Genomic DNA, 15749 nt, shown 5'->3' with positions numbered 1-15749 from the left:
ACATATCTTCAAAGCTATCAGGCCAAAGAAAAAAAAGCGCCGCACCTCCACCGGGTGGGCTCGTACCTCCAACCTTTCGGTTAACAGCCGATCGCGCTAGCCAATTGCGTCACGGAGACAGTCCTGCTTCACACTCAACACCATCAAAACATATTTTCAAAGCTATCAGCCCAAAATAAAAAAAGCAACACACCACTCCCGGGAGGGCTCGAACCTCCAACCTGTCGGTTAACAGCCGACCGCGCTAGCCAATTGCGCCACGGAGACAGTCGTGCTCCACTCTCACCACCATCAGAACATTTCTTCAAAGCTATCAGCCCAAAGAAAAAAAAGCGCCGCACCACCACCGGGTGGGCTCGTACCTCCAACCTCTCGGTTAACACCAATCGCGCTAGCCAATTGCGCCACGGAGACAGTCCTGCTCCACTCTCACCACCATGAGAACATATCTTCAAAGCTATCAGCCCAAAGAAAAAAAAAGCAACACACCACTCCCGGGAGGGCTCCAACCTCCAGCCTTTCAGTTAACAGCCGATCGCATAGCCAATTGCGCCACGAAGACAGTCGTGCTCCACTCTCACCACCGTCAGAACATTTCTTCAGAGCTATCAGCCCAAAGAAAAAAAAGCGCCACACCACCACCGGGTGGGCTCGTACCTCCAAACTTTCGGTTAACAGCCGATCGCGCTAGCCAATTGCGCCACAGAGACAGTCGTGCTCCACTCTCACCACCATCAGAACATATTTTCAAAGCTATCAGCCCAAAGAAAAAAAAGCAATACACCACTCCCAGGAGGACTCGAACCTCCAACCTTTCAGTTAACAGCCGATCGCATAGCCAATTGCGCCATGGAGACAATCGTGCTCCACTCTCACCACCGTCAGAACATTTCTTCAGAGCTATCAGCCAAAAGGAAAAAAATCGCCGCACCACCACCGGGTGGGCTCCAACCTCCAACCTCTCGGTTAACAGCCGATCGCGCTAGCTAATTGCGCAAGGAGACAGTCGTGCTCCACTCTCACCACCATCAGAACATATCTCCAAAGCTATCAGCCCAAAGAAAAAAAAGCGCCGCACCTCCACCGGGTAGGCTCGTACCTCCAACCTTTCGGTTAACAGCCGATCGCGCTAGCCAATTGCGCCACGGAGACAGTCCTGCTCTACACTCACCACCATCAGAACATATTTTCAAAGCTCTAAGCCCAAAATAAAAAAAGCAACACACCACTCCCGGGAGGGCTCGAACCTCCAACCTTTCGGTTAACTGCCGATCGCGCTAGCCAATTGCGCCACGGAGACAGTCGTGCTCCACTCACACCACCGTCAGAACATTTCTTCAGAGCTATCAGCCCAAAGAAAAAAAAGCGCCGCACCACCACCGGGTGGGCTCGTACCTCCAAACTTTCGGTTAACAGCCGATCGCGCTAGCCAATTGCGCCACGGAGACAGTCGTGCTCCACTCTCACCACCATCAGAATATATCTTCAAAGCTATCAGCCCAAAGAAAAAAAAGCGCCGCACCACCACCGGGTGGGCTCGTACCTCCAAACTTTCGGTTAACAGCCGATTGCGCTAGCCAATTGCGCCACGGAGACAGTCGTGCTCCACTCTCACCACCATCAGAACATATCTTCAAAGCTATCAGCCCAAAGAAAAAACAGCAATACACCACTCCCGGGAGGACTGGAACCGCCAACCTTTCAGTTAACAGCCGATCGCATAGCCAATTGCGCCATGGAGACAGTCGTGCTCCACTCACACCACTGTCAGAACATTTCTTCAGAGCTATCAGCCCAAAAAAAAGCGCCGCACCACCACCGGGTGGGCTCGTACCTCCAAACTTTCGGTTAACAGCCGATCGCGCTAGCCAATTGCGCCACGGAGACAGTCGTGCTCCACTCTCACCACCATCAGAATATATCTTCAAAGCTATCAGCCCAAAGAAAAAAAAGCGCCGCACCACCACCGGGTGGGCTCGTACCTCCAAACTTTCGGTTAACAGCCGATTGCGCTAGCCAATTGCGCCACGGAGACAGTCGTGCTCCACTCTCACCACCATCAGAACATATCTTCAAAGCTATCAGCCCAAAGAAAAAAAAGCAATACACCACTCCCGGGAGGACTGGAACCTCCAACCTTTCAGTTAACAGCCGATCGCATAGCCAATTGCGCCATGGAGACAGTCGTGCTCCACTCACACCACTGTCAGAACATTTCTTCAGAGCTATCAGCCCAAAAAAAAGCGCCGCACCACCACCGGGTGGGCTCGTACCTCTAACCTTTCGGTTAACAGCCGATCGCGCTAGCCGATTGCGCCACGAAGACAGTCGTGCTCCACTCTCACCACCATCAGAACATATCTTCAAAGCTATCAGCCCAAAGAATAAAAAGCAACACACCACTCCTTGGAGGGCTCGTACCTCCAACCTTTCGGTTAAGAGCCGATCGCGCTAGCCTATTGCGCCACGGAGACAGTCGTGCTCCACTCTCACCACCATCAGAACATATCTTCAAAGCGATCAGCCCAAAGAAAAAAAAGCGCCGCACCACCACCGGGTGGACTCGTACCTCCAACCTTTCGGTTAACAGCCAATCGCGCTAGCCAATTGCGCCATGGAGACAGTCCTGCTCCACTCTCACCACCATCAGAACATATCTTCGAAGCTATCAGCTCAAAGAAAAAAAAAGCAACACACCACTCCCGGGAGGGCTCGAACCTCCAACCTTCCGGTTAACAGCCGATCGCGATAGCAAATTGCGCCACGGAGACAGTAATGCTCCACTTTCACCACCATCAGAACATATCTTCTTAGCTATCAGCCCAAAAAAAAAGCAACACACCACTCCCGAGAGGGCTGGAACCTCCAACCTTTCAGTTAACAGCCGATCGCATAGCCACTTGCGCCATGGAGACAGTCGTGCTCCACTCTCACCACCATCAGAACTTTTTTTCAGAGCTATCAGCCCAAACGGAAAAAATCGCCGTATCACCACCGGGTGGGCTCGTACCTCCAACCTCTCGGTAACAGCCAATCGCGCTAGCCAATTGCGCCACGGAGACAGTCCTGCTCCACTCTCACCACCATGAAAACATATCTTCAAAGCTATCAGCCCAAAGAAAAAAAAGCAACACACCACTCCCGGGAGGGCTCGAACCTCCAACCTTCCTGTTAACAGCCTTTCGCATAGCCAATTGCGCCACGGAGACAGTCGTGCTCCACACTCACCACCATCAGAACATATTTTCAAAGCTCTAAGCCCAAAATAAAAAAAGCAACACACCACTCCCGGGAGGGCTCGAACCTCCAACCTTTCGGTTAACAGCCGATCGCGCTAGCCAATTGCGCCACGGAGACAGTCGTGCTCCACTCACACCACCGTCAGAACATTTCTTCAGAGCTATCAGCCCAAAGAAAAAAAAAGTGCCGCACAACCACCATGTGGGCTCGTACCTCCAACCTTTCGGTTAACAGCCGATCGCGATAGCAAATTGCGCCACGGAGACAGTCGTGCTCCACTCTCACCACCATCAGAACATTTCTTCAAAGCTATCAGCCCAAAGAAAGAAAAGCGCCGCACCACCATCGGGTGGGCTCGTACCTCCAAACTTTAAGGTTAACAGCCGATCGCGCTAGCCAATTGCGCCACGGAGACAGTCGTGCTCCACTCTCACCACCATCAGAGCATATCTTCAAAGCTATCAGCCCAAAGAAAAAAAAGCGCCGCACCACCACCGGGTGGGCTCGTACCTCCAAACTTTCGGTTAACAGCCGATCGCGCTAGCCAATACGCCACGGAGACAGTCGTGCTCCACTCTCACCACCATCAGAACATATCTTCAAAGCTATCAGCCCAAAGAAAAAAAAGCAATACACCACTCCCGGGAGGACTGGAACCTCCAACCTTTCAGTTAACAGCCGATCGCATAGCCAATTGCGCCATGGAGACAATCGTGCTCCACTCTCACCACCGTCAGAACATTTCTTCAGAGCTATCAGCCAAAAGGAAAAAAATCGCCGCACCACCACCGGGTGGACTCGTACCTCCAACCTTTCGGTTAACAGCCAATCGCGCTAGCCAATTGCGCCACGGAGACAGTCCTGCTCCACTCTCACCACCATCAGAACATATCTTCAAAGCTGTCAGCTCAAAGAAAAAAAAGCAACACACCACTCCCGGGAGGGCTCGAACCTCCAACCTTCCGGTTAACAGCCTTTCGCATAGCCAATTGCGCCACGGAGACAGTCGTGCTCCACTCTCACCACCGTCAGAACATTTCTTCAGAGCTATCAGCCTAAAAAAAAGTGCCGCACCACCACCGTGTGGGCTCGTACCTCCAACCTTTGGGTTAACAGCCGATCGCGATAGCAAATTGCGCCACGGAGACAGTCGTGCTCCACTCTCACCACCATCAGAACATATCTTCTTAGCTATCAGCCCAAAAAAAAGCCACACACCACTCCCGAGAGGGCTGGAACCTCCAACCTTTCAGTTAACAGCCGATCGCATAGCCACTTGCGCCATGGAGACAGTCGTGCTCAACTCTCACCACCATAAGATCTTTTTTTCAGAGCTATCAGCCCAAAGGGAAAAAATCGCCGCATCACCACCGGGTGGGCTCGAACCTCCAACCTCTCGGTTAACAGCCGATCGCGCTAGCCAATTACGCCACGAAGACAGTCGTGCTCCACTCTCACCACCATCAGGACATATCTTCAAAGCTATCAGTCCAAAGAAAAAAAAGCGCCGCACCTCCACCGGGTGGGCTCGTACCTCCAACCTTTCGGTTAACAGCCGATCGCGCTAGCCAAATGCGTCACGGAGACAGTCGTTCTCCACTCTCACCACCATCAGGACATATCTTCAAAGCCATCAGCCCAAAGAAAAAAAGCGCCGCACCTCCACCGGGTGGGCTCGTACCTCCAACCTCTCGGTAACAGCCAATCGCGCTAGCCAATTGCGCCACGGAGACAGTCCTGCTCCACTCTCACCACCATGAAAACATATCTTCAAAGCTATCAGCCCAAAGAAAAAAAAGCAACACACCACTCCCGGGAGGGCTCGAACCTCCAACCTTCCTGTTAACAGCCTTTCGCATAGCCAATTACGCCACGGCGACAGTCGTGCTCCACTCTCACCACCGTCAGAACATTTCTTCAGAGCTATCAGCCCAAAGAAAAAAAAAGTGCCGCACCACCACCATGTGGGCTCGTACCTCCAACCTTTCGGTTAACAGCCGATCGCGATAGCAAATTGCGCCACGGAGACAGTCGTGCTCCCCTCTCACCACCAACAGAACATATCTTCTAAGCTATCAGCCCAAAAAAAAGCAACACACCACTCCCAGGAGGGCTCGAACCTCCAACCTGTCGGTTAACAGCCGACCGCGCTAGCCAATTGCGCCACGGAGACAGTCGCGCTCCACTCTCACCACCATGAGAACATATCTTCAAAGCTATCAGCCCAAAGAAAAAAAAGCAACACACCACTCCCGGGAGGGCTCGAACCTCCAACCTTCCTGTTAACAGCTTTTCGCATAGCCAATTGCGCCACGGAGACAGTCGTGCTCCACTCTCACCACCGTCAGAACATTTCTTCAGAGCTATCAGCCCAAAGAAAAAAAAGTGCCGCACCACCACCATTTGGGCTCGTACCTCCAACATTTCGGTTAACAGCCGATCGCGATAGCAAATTGCGCCACGGAGACAGTCATGCTCCACTCTCACCACCATCAGAACATATCTTTTAAGCTATCAGCCCCAAAAAAAGCAACACAGCACTCCCGGGAGGGCTGGAACCTCAGACCTCTCGGTTAACAGCCGATCGCGCTAGCCAATTGCGCCACGGAGACAATCGTGCTCCACTCTCACCACCATCAGGACATATCTTCAAAGCTATCAGGCCAAAGAAAAAAAAGCGCCGCACCTCCACCGGGTGGGCTCGTACCTCCAACCTTTCGGTTAACAGCCGATCGCGCTAGCCAATTGCGTCACGAAGACAGTCCTGCTTCACACTCACCACCATCAAAACATATTTTCAAAGCTATCAGCCCAAAATAAAAAAAGCAACACACCACTCCCGGGAGGGCTCGAACCTCCAACCTGTCGGTTAACAGCCGACCGCGCTAGCCAATTGCGCCACGGAGACAGTCGTGCTCCACTCTCACCACCATCAGAACATTTCTTCAAAGCTATCAGCCCAAAGAAAAAAAAACGCCGCACCACCACCGGGTGGGCTCGTACCTCCAACCTCTCGGTTAACACCAATCGCGCTAGCCAATTGCGCCACGGAGACAGTCCTGCTCCACTCTCACCACCATGAGAACATATCTTCAAAGCTATCAGCCCAAAGAAAAAAAAAGCAACACACCACTCCCGGGAGGGCTCCAACCTCCAGCCTTTCAGTTAACAGCCGATCGCATAGCCAATTGCGCCACGAAGACAGTCGTGCTCCACTCTCACCACCGTCAGAACATTTCTTCAGAGCTATCAGCCCAAAGAAAAAAAAGCGCCACACCACCACCGGGTGGGCTCGTACCTCCAAACTTTCGGTTAACAGCCGATCGCGCTAGCCAATTGCGCCACGGAGACAGTCGTGCTCCACTCTCACCACCATCAGAACATATTTTCAAAGCTATCAGCCCAAAGAAAAAAAAGCAATACACCACTCCCGGGCGGACTCGAACCTCCAACCTTTCAGTTAACAGCCGATCGCATAGCCAATTGCGCCATGGAGACAATCGTGCTCCACTCTCACCACCGTCAGAACATTTCTTCAGAGCTATCAGCCAAAAGGAAAAAAATCGCCGCACCACCACCGGGTGGGCTCCAACCTCCAACCTCTCGGTTAACAGCCGATCGCGCTAGCCAATTGCGCAAGGAGACAGTCGTGCTCCACTCTCACCACCATCAGAACATATCTTCAAAGCTATCAGCCCAAAGAAACAAAAGCGCCGCACCTCCACCGGGTAGGCTCGTACCTCCAACCTTTCGGTTAACAGCCGATCGCGCTAGCCAATTGCGCCACGGAGACAGTCCTGCTCCACACTCACCACCATCAGAACATATTTTCAAAGCTCTAAGCCCAAAATAAAAAAAGCAACACACCACTCCCGGGAGGGCTCGAACCTCCAACCTTTCGGTTAACAGCCGATCGCGCTAGCCAATTGCGCCACGGAGACAGTCGTGCTCCACTCACACCACCGTCAGAACATTTCTTCAGAGCTATCAGCCCAAAGAAAAAAAAAGTGCCGCACCACCACCATGTGGGCTCGTACCTCCAACCTTTCGGTTAACAGCCGATCGCGATAGCAAATTGCGCCACGGAGACAGTCGTGCTCCACTCTCACCACCATCAGAACATAACTTCTAAGCTATCAGCCCAAAAAAAAGCAACACACCACTCCCGGGAGGGCTCGAACCTCCAACCTGTCGGTTAACAGCCGACCGCGCTAGCTAATTGCGCCACGGAGACAGTCGTGCTCCACTCTCACCACCATCAGAACATTTCTTCAAAGCTATCAGCCCAAAGAAAAAAAAATTGCCCGCAGCTTCCCTCGGGGGAACACCGAGGAGGATGCGGACCATATAATTGGTTAACGGGGTGTTAAAGTGCGACTTACTTGGGTCGATGGCTAAATTGGTTAACGTGGTTGTGAAATGGGGTGTTAAATTGCGACTTACTTGGGTCGATGGCTAAATTGGTTAACGTGGTTGTAGGAGGGGGTGTTAAATGAGTGAACACGTACACACGTATGCGAAAGGGCGGCGCTGGTCGAAGGGACGTCGATCATTGTGTTTGTGGATTCGTTGGAATTCATTTCACCGCGACCTTGGACGTCGACGCGCCATACAAACCAACCAACGAGCGGCAACTGAGCGAGTGAGCGCCAACCTTGAGTATATATACAGCACGACGGCGCATGCACTGTCAGCTGTTGAATGTTCTCGAAGCGCGACGCCACATGCGCGTCCACTGGAGAATCAGGAGAATTGTAGATGTCGAACGCGGTGTGTAGAGGAGGAAGGGTGCACAGATGGTGGAGGAGTGAAGCGCGCGCGGTGTGTAGAGGAGGAAGGGATGCACAGATGGTGGAAGAGTGGGCGACGGCGCGACGGCGCATGCGCGCGCGTCAGCTGTCGAATGTTCGAGAAGCGGTGCGGACGGCACGGACGGCGCGGACGGCGCACTACAAGGCGCGAGTATAAGATGCTCCGCATCTAAAAGCACTGCACCACCACCGGGTGGGCTCGTACCTCCAACCTCTCGGTAACAACCAATCGCGCTAGCCAATTGCGCCACGGAGACAGTCCTGCTCCACTCTCACCACCATGAGAACATATCTTCAAAGCTATCAGCCCAAAGAAAAAAAAGCAACACACCACTCCCGGGAGGGCTCGAACCTCCAACCTTCCTTTTAACAGCCTTTCGCATAGCCAATTGCACCACGGAGACAGTCGTGCTCCACTCGCACCACCATCAGAACATTTCTTCAAAGCCATCAGCCCAAAGAAAAAAAAGCGCCGCACCACCACCGGGTGGGCTCGTACCTCCAACCTCTCGGTTAACACCAATCGCGCTGGCCTATTGCGCCACGGAGACAGTCCTGCTCCACTCTCACCACCGTCAGAACATTTCTTCAGAGCTATCAGCCAAAAGGAAAAATTCGCCGCACCACCACCGGGTGGGCTCCAACCTCCAACCTCTCGGTTAACAGCCGATCGCGCTAGCCAATTGCGCCAAGGAGACAGTCGTGCTCCACTCTCACCACCATCGGAACATATCTTCAAAGCTATCAGCCCAAAGAAAAAAAAGCGCCGCACCACCACCGGGTGGGCTCGTACCTCCAACCTCTCGGTTAACACCAATCGCGCTGGCCTATTGCGCCACGGAGACAGTCCTGCTCCACTCTCACCATCGTCAGAACATTTCTTCAGAGCTATCAGCCAAAAGGTAAAAAATCGCCGCACCACCACCGGGTGGGCTCCAACCTCCAACCTCTCGGTTAACAGCCGATCGCGCTAGCCAATTGCGCCAAGGAGACAGTCGTGCTCCACTCTCACCACCATCGGAACATATCTTCAAAGCTATCAGCCCAAATAAAAAAAGCAACACACCACTCCCGGGAGGGCTCGAACCTCCAACCTTTCGGTTAACAGCCGATCGTGCTAGCCAATTGCGCCATGGAGACAGTCGTGCTCCACTCACACCACTGTCAGAACATTTCTCCAGAGCACTCAGCCCCAAAAAAAGCGCTGCACCACCACCGGGTGGGCTCGTACCTCTAACCTTTCGGTTAACAGCCGATCGCGCTAGCCAATTGCGCCACGGAGACAGTCGTGCTCCACTCTCACCACCATCAGAACATATCTTCAAAGCTATCAGCCCAAAGAATAAAAAGCGACACACCACCACCGGGTGGACTCGTACCTCCAACCTTTCGGTTAACAGCCAATCGCGCTAGCCAATTGCGCCACGGAGACAGTGCTGCTCCACTCTCACCACCATCAGAACATATCTTCAAAGCTATCTGCCCAAAGAAAAAAAAGCAACACACCATTCCCGGGAGGGCTCGAACCTCCAACCTTCCGGTTAACAGCCTTTTGCATAGCCAATTGCGCCACGAAGACAGTCGTGCTCCACTCTCACCACCGTCAGAACATTTCTTCAGAGCTATCAGCCCAAAGAAAAAAAAGTGCCGCACCACCACCGTGTGGGCTCGTACCTTTAACCTTTCGGTTAACAGCCGATCGCGATAGCAAATTGCGCCACGGAGACAGTCGTGCTCCGCTCTCACCACCATCAGAACATATCTTCTAAGCTATCAGCCCAAAAAAAGCAACACACCACTCCCGGGAGGGCTGGAACCTCCAACCTTTCAGTTAACAGCCGATCGCATAGCCAATTGCGCCATGGAGACAGTCTTGCTCCACTCTCACCACCGTCAGAACATTTTTTCAGAGCTATCATCCCAAAGGGAAAAAATCACCGCATCACCATTGGGTGGGCTTGAACCTCTAACCTCTCGGTTAACAGCCGATCGCGCTAGCCAATTGCGCCACGAAGAAAGTCGTGCTCCACTCTCACCCCCATCAGGACATATCTTCAAAGCTATCAGTCCAAAGAAAAAAAAGCGCCGCACCTCCACCGGGTAGGCTCGTACCTCCAACCTTTCGGTTAACAGCCGATCGCGCTAGCCAAATGCGTCACGGAGACAGTCCTGCTCCACACTCACCACCAACAAAACATATTTTCAAAGCTATCAGCCAAAAATGAAAAAAGCAACACACCACTCCCGGGAGGGCTCAAACCTCCAACCTTTCGGTTAACAGCCGACCGCGCTAGCCAATTGCGCCACGGAGACAGTCGTGCTCCACTCTCACCACCATCAGAACATTTCTTCAAAGCTATCAGCCAAAAAAAAAAGCGCCGCACCACCAACGGGTGAGCTCGTACCTTTAACCTTTCGGTTAACAGCCGATCGCGATAGCAAATTGCGCCACGGAGACAGTCGTGCTCCGCTCTCACCACCATCAGAACATATCTTCTAAGCTATCAGCCCAAAAAAAAGCAACACACCACTCCCGGGAGGGCTCGAACCTCCAACCTGTCGGTTAACAGCCGACCGCGCTAGCCAATTGCGCCACGGAGACAGTCGTGCTCCACTCTCACCACCATCAGAACATTTCTTCAAAGCTATCAGCCCAAAGAAAAAAAAGCGCCGCACCACCACCGGGTGGGCTCGTACCTCCAACCTCTCGGTAACAGCCAATCGCGCTAGCCAATTGCGCCACGGAGACAGTCCTGCTCCACTCTCACCACCATGAGAACATATCTTCACAGCTATCAGCCCAAAGAAAAAAAAGCAACACACCACTCCCGGGAGGGCTCGAACCTCCAACCTTCCTTTTAACAGCCTTTCGCATAGCCAATTGCGCCACGGAGACAGTCGTGCTCCACTCTCACCACCGTCAGAACATTTCTTCAGAGCTATCAGCCCAAAGAAAAAAAAAGTGCCGCACCACCACCATGTGGGCTCGTACCTCCAACCTTCCGGTTAACAGCCGATCGCGATAGCAAATTGCGCCACGGAGACAGTCGTTCACCACCATCAGAACATATCTTCTAAGCTATCAGCCCAACCTCATGCCTCTCGGTTAACAGCCGATCGCATAGCCAATTGCGCCACGAAGACAGTCGTGCTCCACTCTCACCACCGTCAGAACATTTCTTCAGAGCTATCAGCCCAAAGAAAAAAAAGCGCCACACCACCACCGGGTGGGCTCGTACCTCCAAACTTTCGGTTAACAGCCGATCGCGCTAGCTAATTGCGCCACGGAGACAGTCGTGCTCCACTCTCACCACCATCAGAACATATTTTCAAAGCTATCAGCCCAAAGAAAAAAAAGCAATACACCACTCCCGGGCGGACTCGAACCTCCAACCTTTCAGTTAACAGCCGATCGCATAGCCAATTGCGCCATGGAGACAATCGTGCTCCACTCTCACCACCGTCAGAACATTTCTTCAGAGCTATCAGCCAAAAGGAAAAAAATCGCCGCACCACCACCGGGTGGGCTCCAACCTCCAACCTCTCGGTTAACAGCCGATCGCGCTAGCCAATTGCACAAGGAGACAGTCGTGCTCCACTCTCACCACCATCAGAACATATCTTCAAAGCTATCAGCCCAAAGAAACAAAAGCGCCGCACCTCCACCGGGTAGGCTCGTACCTCCAACCTTTCGGTTAACAGCCGATCGCGCTAGCCAATTGCGCCACGGAGACAGTCCTGCTCCACACTCACCACCATCAGAACATATTTTCAAAGCTCTAAGCCCAAAATAAAAAAAGCAACACACCACTCCCGGGAGGGCTCGAACCTCCAACCTTTCGGTTAACAGCCGATCGCGCTAGCCAATTGCGCCACGGAGACAGTCGTGCTCCACTCACACCACCGTCAGAACATTTCTTCAGAGCTATCAGCCCAAAGAAAAAAAAAGTGCCGCACCACCACCATGTGGGCTCGTACCTCCAACCTTTCGGTTAACAGCCGATCGCGATAGCAAATTGCGCCACGGAGACAGTCGTGCTCCACTCTCACCACCATCAGAACATAACTTCTAAGCTATCAGCCCAAAAAAAAGCAACACACCACTCCCGGGAGGGCTCGAACCTCCAACCTGTCGGTTAACAGCCGACCGCGCTAGCTAATTGCGCCACGGAGACAGTCGTGCTCCACTCGCACCACCATCAGAACATTTCTTCAAAGCTATCAGCCCAAAGAAAAAAAATTGCCCGCAGCTTCCCTCGGGGGAACACCGAGGAGGATGCGGACCATATAATTGGTTAACGGGGTGTTAAAGTGCGACTTACTTGGGTCGATGGCTAAATTGGTTAACGTGGTTGTGAAATGGGGTGTTAAATTGCGACTTACTTGGGTCGATGGCTAAATTGGTTAACGTGGTTGTAGGAGGGGGTGTTAAATGAGTGAACACGTACACACGTATGCGAAAGGGCGGCGCTGGTCGAAGGGACGTCGATCATTGTGTTTGTGGATTCGTTGGAATTCATTTCACCGCGACCTTGGACGTCGACGCGCCGTACAAACCAACCGACGAGCGGCAACTGAGCGAGTGAGCGCCAACCTTGAGTATATATACAGCACGACGGCGCATGCACTGTCAGCTGTTGAATGTTCTCGAAGCGCGACGCCACATGCGCGTCCACTGGAGAATCAGGAGAATTGTAGATGTCGAACGCGGTGTGTAGAGGAGGAAGGGTGCACAGATGGTGGAGGAGTGAAGCGCGTGCGGTGTGTAGAGGAGGAAGGGATGCACAGATGGTGGAAGAGTGGGCGATGGCGCGACGGCGCATGCGCGCGCGTCAGCTGTCGAATGTTCGAGAAGCGGTGCGGACGGCACGGACGGCGCGGACGGCGCACTACAAGGCGCGAGTATAAGATGCTCCGCATCTAAAAGCACTGCACCACCACCGGGTGGGCTCGTACCTCCAACCTCTCGGTAACAACCAATCGCGCTAGCCAATTGCGCCACGGAGACAGTCCTGCTCCACTCTCACCACCATGAGAACATATCTTCAAAGCTATCAGCCCAAAGAAAAAAAAGCAACACACCACTCCCGGGAGGGCTCGAACCTCCAACCTTCCTTTTAACAGCCTTTCGCATAGCCAATTGCACCACGGAGACAGTCGTGCTCCACTCTCACCACCGTCAGAACATTTCTTCAGAGCTATCAGCCAAAAGGAAAAAAATCGCCGCACCACCACCGGGTGGGCTCCAACCTCAAACCTCTCGGTTAACAGCCGATCGCGCTAGCCAATTGCGCAAGGAGACAGTCCTGCTTCACACTCACCACCATCAAAACATATTTTCAAAGCTATCAGCCCAAAATAAAAAAAGCAACACACCACTCCCGGGAGGGCTCGAACCTCTAACCTGTCGGTTAACAGCCGACCGCGCTAGCCAGTTGCGCCACGGAGACAGTCGTGCTCCACTCGCACCACCATCAGAACATTTCTTCAAAGCTATCAGCCCAAAGAAAAAAAAGCGCCGCACCACCACCGGGTGGGCTCGTACCTCCAACCTCTCGGTTAACACCAATCGCGCTGGCCTATTGCGCCACGGAGACAGTCCTGCTCCACTCTCACCACCGTCAGAACATTTCTTCAGAGCTATCAGCCAAAAGGAAAAATTCGCCGCACCACCACCGGGTGGGCTCCAACCTCCAACCTCTCGGTTAACAGCCGATCGCGCTAGCCAATTGCGCCAAGGAGACAGTCGTGCTCCACTCTCACCACCATCGGAACATATCTTCAAAGCTATCAGCCCAAAGAAAAAAAAGCGCCGCACCACCACCGGGTGGGCTCGTACCTCCAACCTCTCGGTTAACACCAATCGCGCTGGCCTATTGCGCCACGGAGACAGTCCTGCTCCACTCTCACCACCGTCAGAACATTTCTTCAGAGCTATCAGCCAAAAGGAAAAATTCGCCGCACCACCACCGGGTGGGCTCCAACCTCCAACCTCTCGGTTAACAGCCGATCGCGCTAGCCAATTGCGCCAAGGAGACAGTCGTGCTCCACTCTCACCACCATCGGAACATATCTTCAAAGCTATCAGCCCAAAGAAAAAAAAGCGCCGCACCACCACCCGGTGGGCTCGTACCTCCAACCTCTCGGTTAACACCAATCGCGCTGGCCTATTGCGCCACGGAGACAGTCCTGCTCCACTCTCACCACCGTCAGAACATTTCTTCAGAGCTATCAGCCAAAAGGAAAAAAATCGCCGCACCACCACCGGGTGGGCTCCAACCTCCAACCTCTCGGTTAACAGCCGATCGCGCTAGCCAATTGCGCCAAGGAGACAGTCGTGCTCCACTCTCACCACCATCGGAACATATCTTCAAAGCTATCAGCCCAAATAAAAAAAGCAACACACCACTCCCGGGAGGGCTCGAACCTCCAACCTTTCGGTTAACAGCCGATCGTGCTAGCCAATTGCGCCATGGAGACAGTCGTGCTCCACTCACACCACTGTCAGAACATTTCTCCAGAGCTCTCAGCCCCAAAAAAAGCGCTGCACCACCACCGGGTGGGCTCGTACCTCTAACCTTTCGGTTAACAGCCGATCGCGCTAGCCAATTGCGCCACGGAGACAGTCGTGCTCCACTCTCACCACCATCAGAACATATCTTCAAAGCTATCAGCCCAAAGAATAAAAAGCGACACACCACCACCGGGTGGACTCGTACCTCCAACCTTTCGGTTAACAGCCAATCGCGCTAGCCAATTGCGCCACGGAGACAGTGCTGCTCCACTCTCACCACCATCAGAACATATCTTCAAAGCTATCTGCCCAAAGAAAAAAAAGCAACACACCATTCCCGGGAGGGCTCGAACCTCCAACCTTCCGGTTAACAGCCTTTTGCATAGCCAATTGCGCCACGGAGACAGTCGTGCTCCACTCTCACCACCGTCAGAACATTTCTTCAGAGCTATCAGCCCAAAGAAAAAAAAGTGCCGCACCACCACCGTGTGGGCTCGTACCTTTAACCTTTCGGTTAACAGCCGATCGCGATAGCAAATTGCGCCACGGAGACAGTCGTGCTCCGCTCTCACCACCATCAGAACATATCTTCTAAGCTATCAGCCCAAAAAAAAGCAACACACCACTCCCGGGAGGGCTGGAACCTCCAACCTTTCAGTTAACAGCCGATCGCATAGCCAATTGCGCCATGGAGACAGTCTTGCTCCACTCTCACCACCGTCAGAACATTTTTTCAGAGCTATCATCCCAAAGGGAAAAAATCACCGCATCACCATTGGGTGGGCTTGAACCTCTAACCTCTCGGTTAACAGCCGATCGCGCTAGCCAATTGCGCCACGAAGACAGTCGTGCTCCACTCTCACCCCCATCAGGACATATCTTCAAAGCTATCAGTCCAAAGAAAAAAAAGCGCCGCACCTCCACCGGGTAGGCTCGTACCTCCAACCTTTCGGTTAACAGCCGATCGCGCTAGCCAAATGCGTCACGGAGACAGTCCTGCTCCACACTCACCACCAACAAAACATATTTTCAAAGCTATCAGCCAAAAATGAAAAAAGCAACACACCACTCCCGGGAGGGCTCAAACCTCCAACCTTTCGGTTAACAGCCGACCGCGCTAGCCAATTGCGCCACGGAGACAGTCGTGCTCCACTCTCACCACCATCAGAACATTTCTTCAAAGC

The 15749-nt window shown here is 53.0% G+C and overlaps 3 non-coding genes across 3 annotated transcripts; all 3 read right to left on the bottom strand.

Moving 5' to 3' along the window:
• Positions 1 to 193: 193 nt before the first annotated feature.
• On the bottom strand, positions 194 to 270 carry TRNAN-GUU (transfer RNA asparagine (anticodon GUU)). The gene has a single exon. It is a non-coding gene; the product is annotated as a tRNA-Asn (tRNA).
• Positions 271 to 6074: 5804 nt separating this feature from the next.
• Positions 6075 to 6151, bottom strand: TRNAN-GUU (transfer RNA asparagine (anticodon GUU)). The gene has a single exon. It is a non-coding gene; the product is annotated as a tRNA-Asn (tRNA).
• A 4428-nt stretch (positions 6152 to 10579) lies between these two features.
• Positions 10580 to 10656, bottom strand: TRNAN-GUU (transfer RNA asparagine (anticodon GUU)). The gene has a single exon. It is a non-coding gene; the product is annotated as a tRNA-Asn (tRNA).
• Positions 10657 to 15749: the final 5093 nt, after the last annotated feature.

This window comes from Rhipicephalus microplus, unplaced genomic scaffold (assembly GCF_043290135.1).
Source record: "Rhipicephalus microplus isolate Deutch F79 unplaced genomic scaffold, USDA_Rmic scaffold_13, whole genome shotgun sequence".
NCBI classification, from domain to species: Eukaryota; Metazoa; Arthropoda; class Arachnida; order Ixodida; family Ixodidae; genus Rhipicephalus; species Rhipicephalus microplus.
Note: the sequence above shows the minus strand (reverse complement) of the source record. Positions and strands in the feature narration are given on the sequence as shown.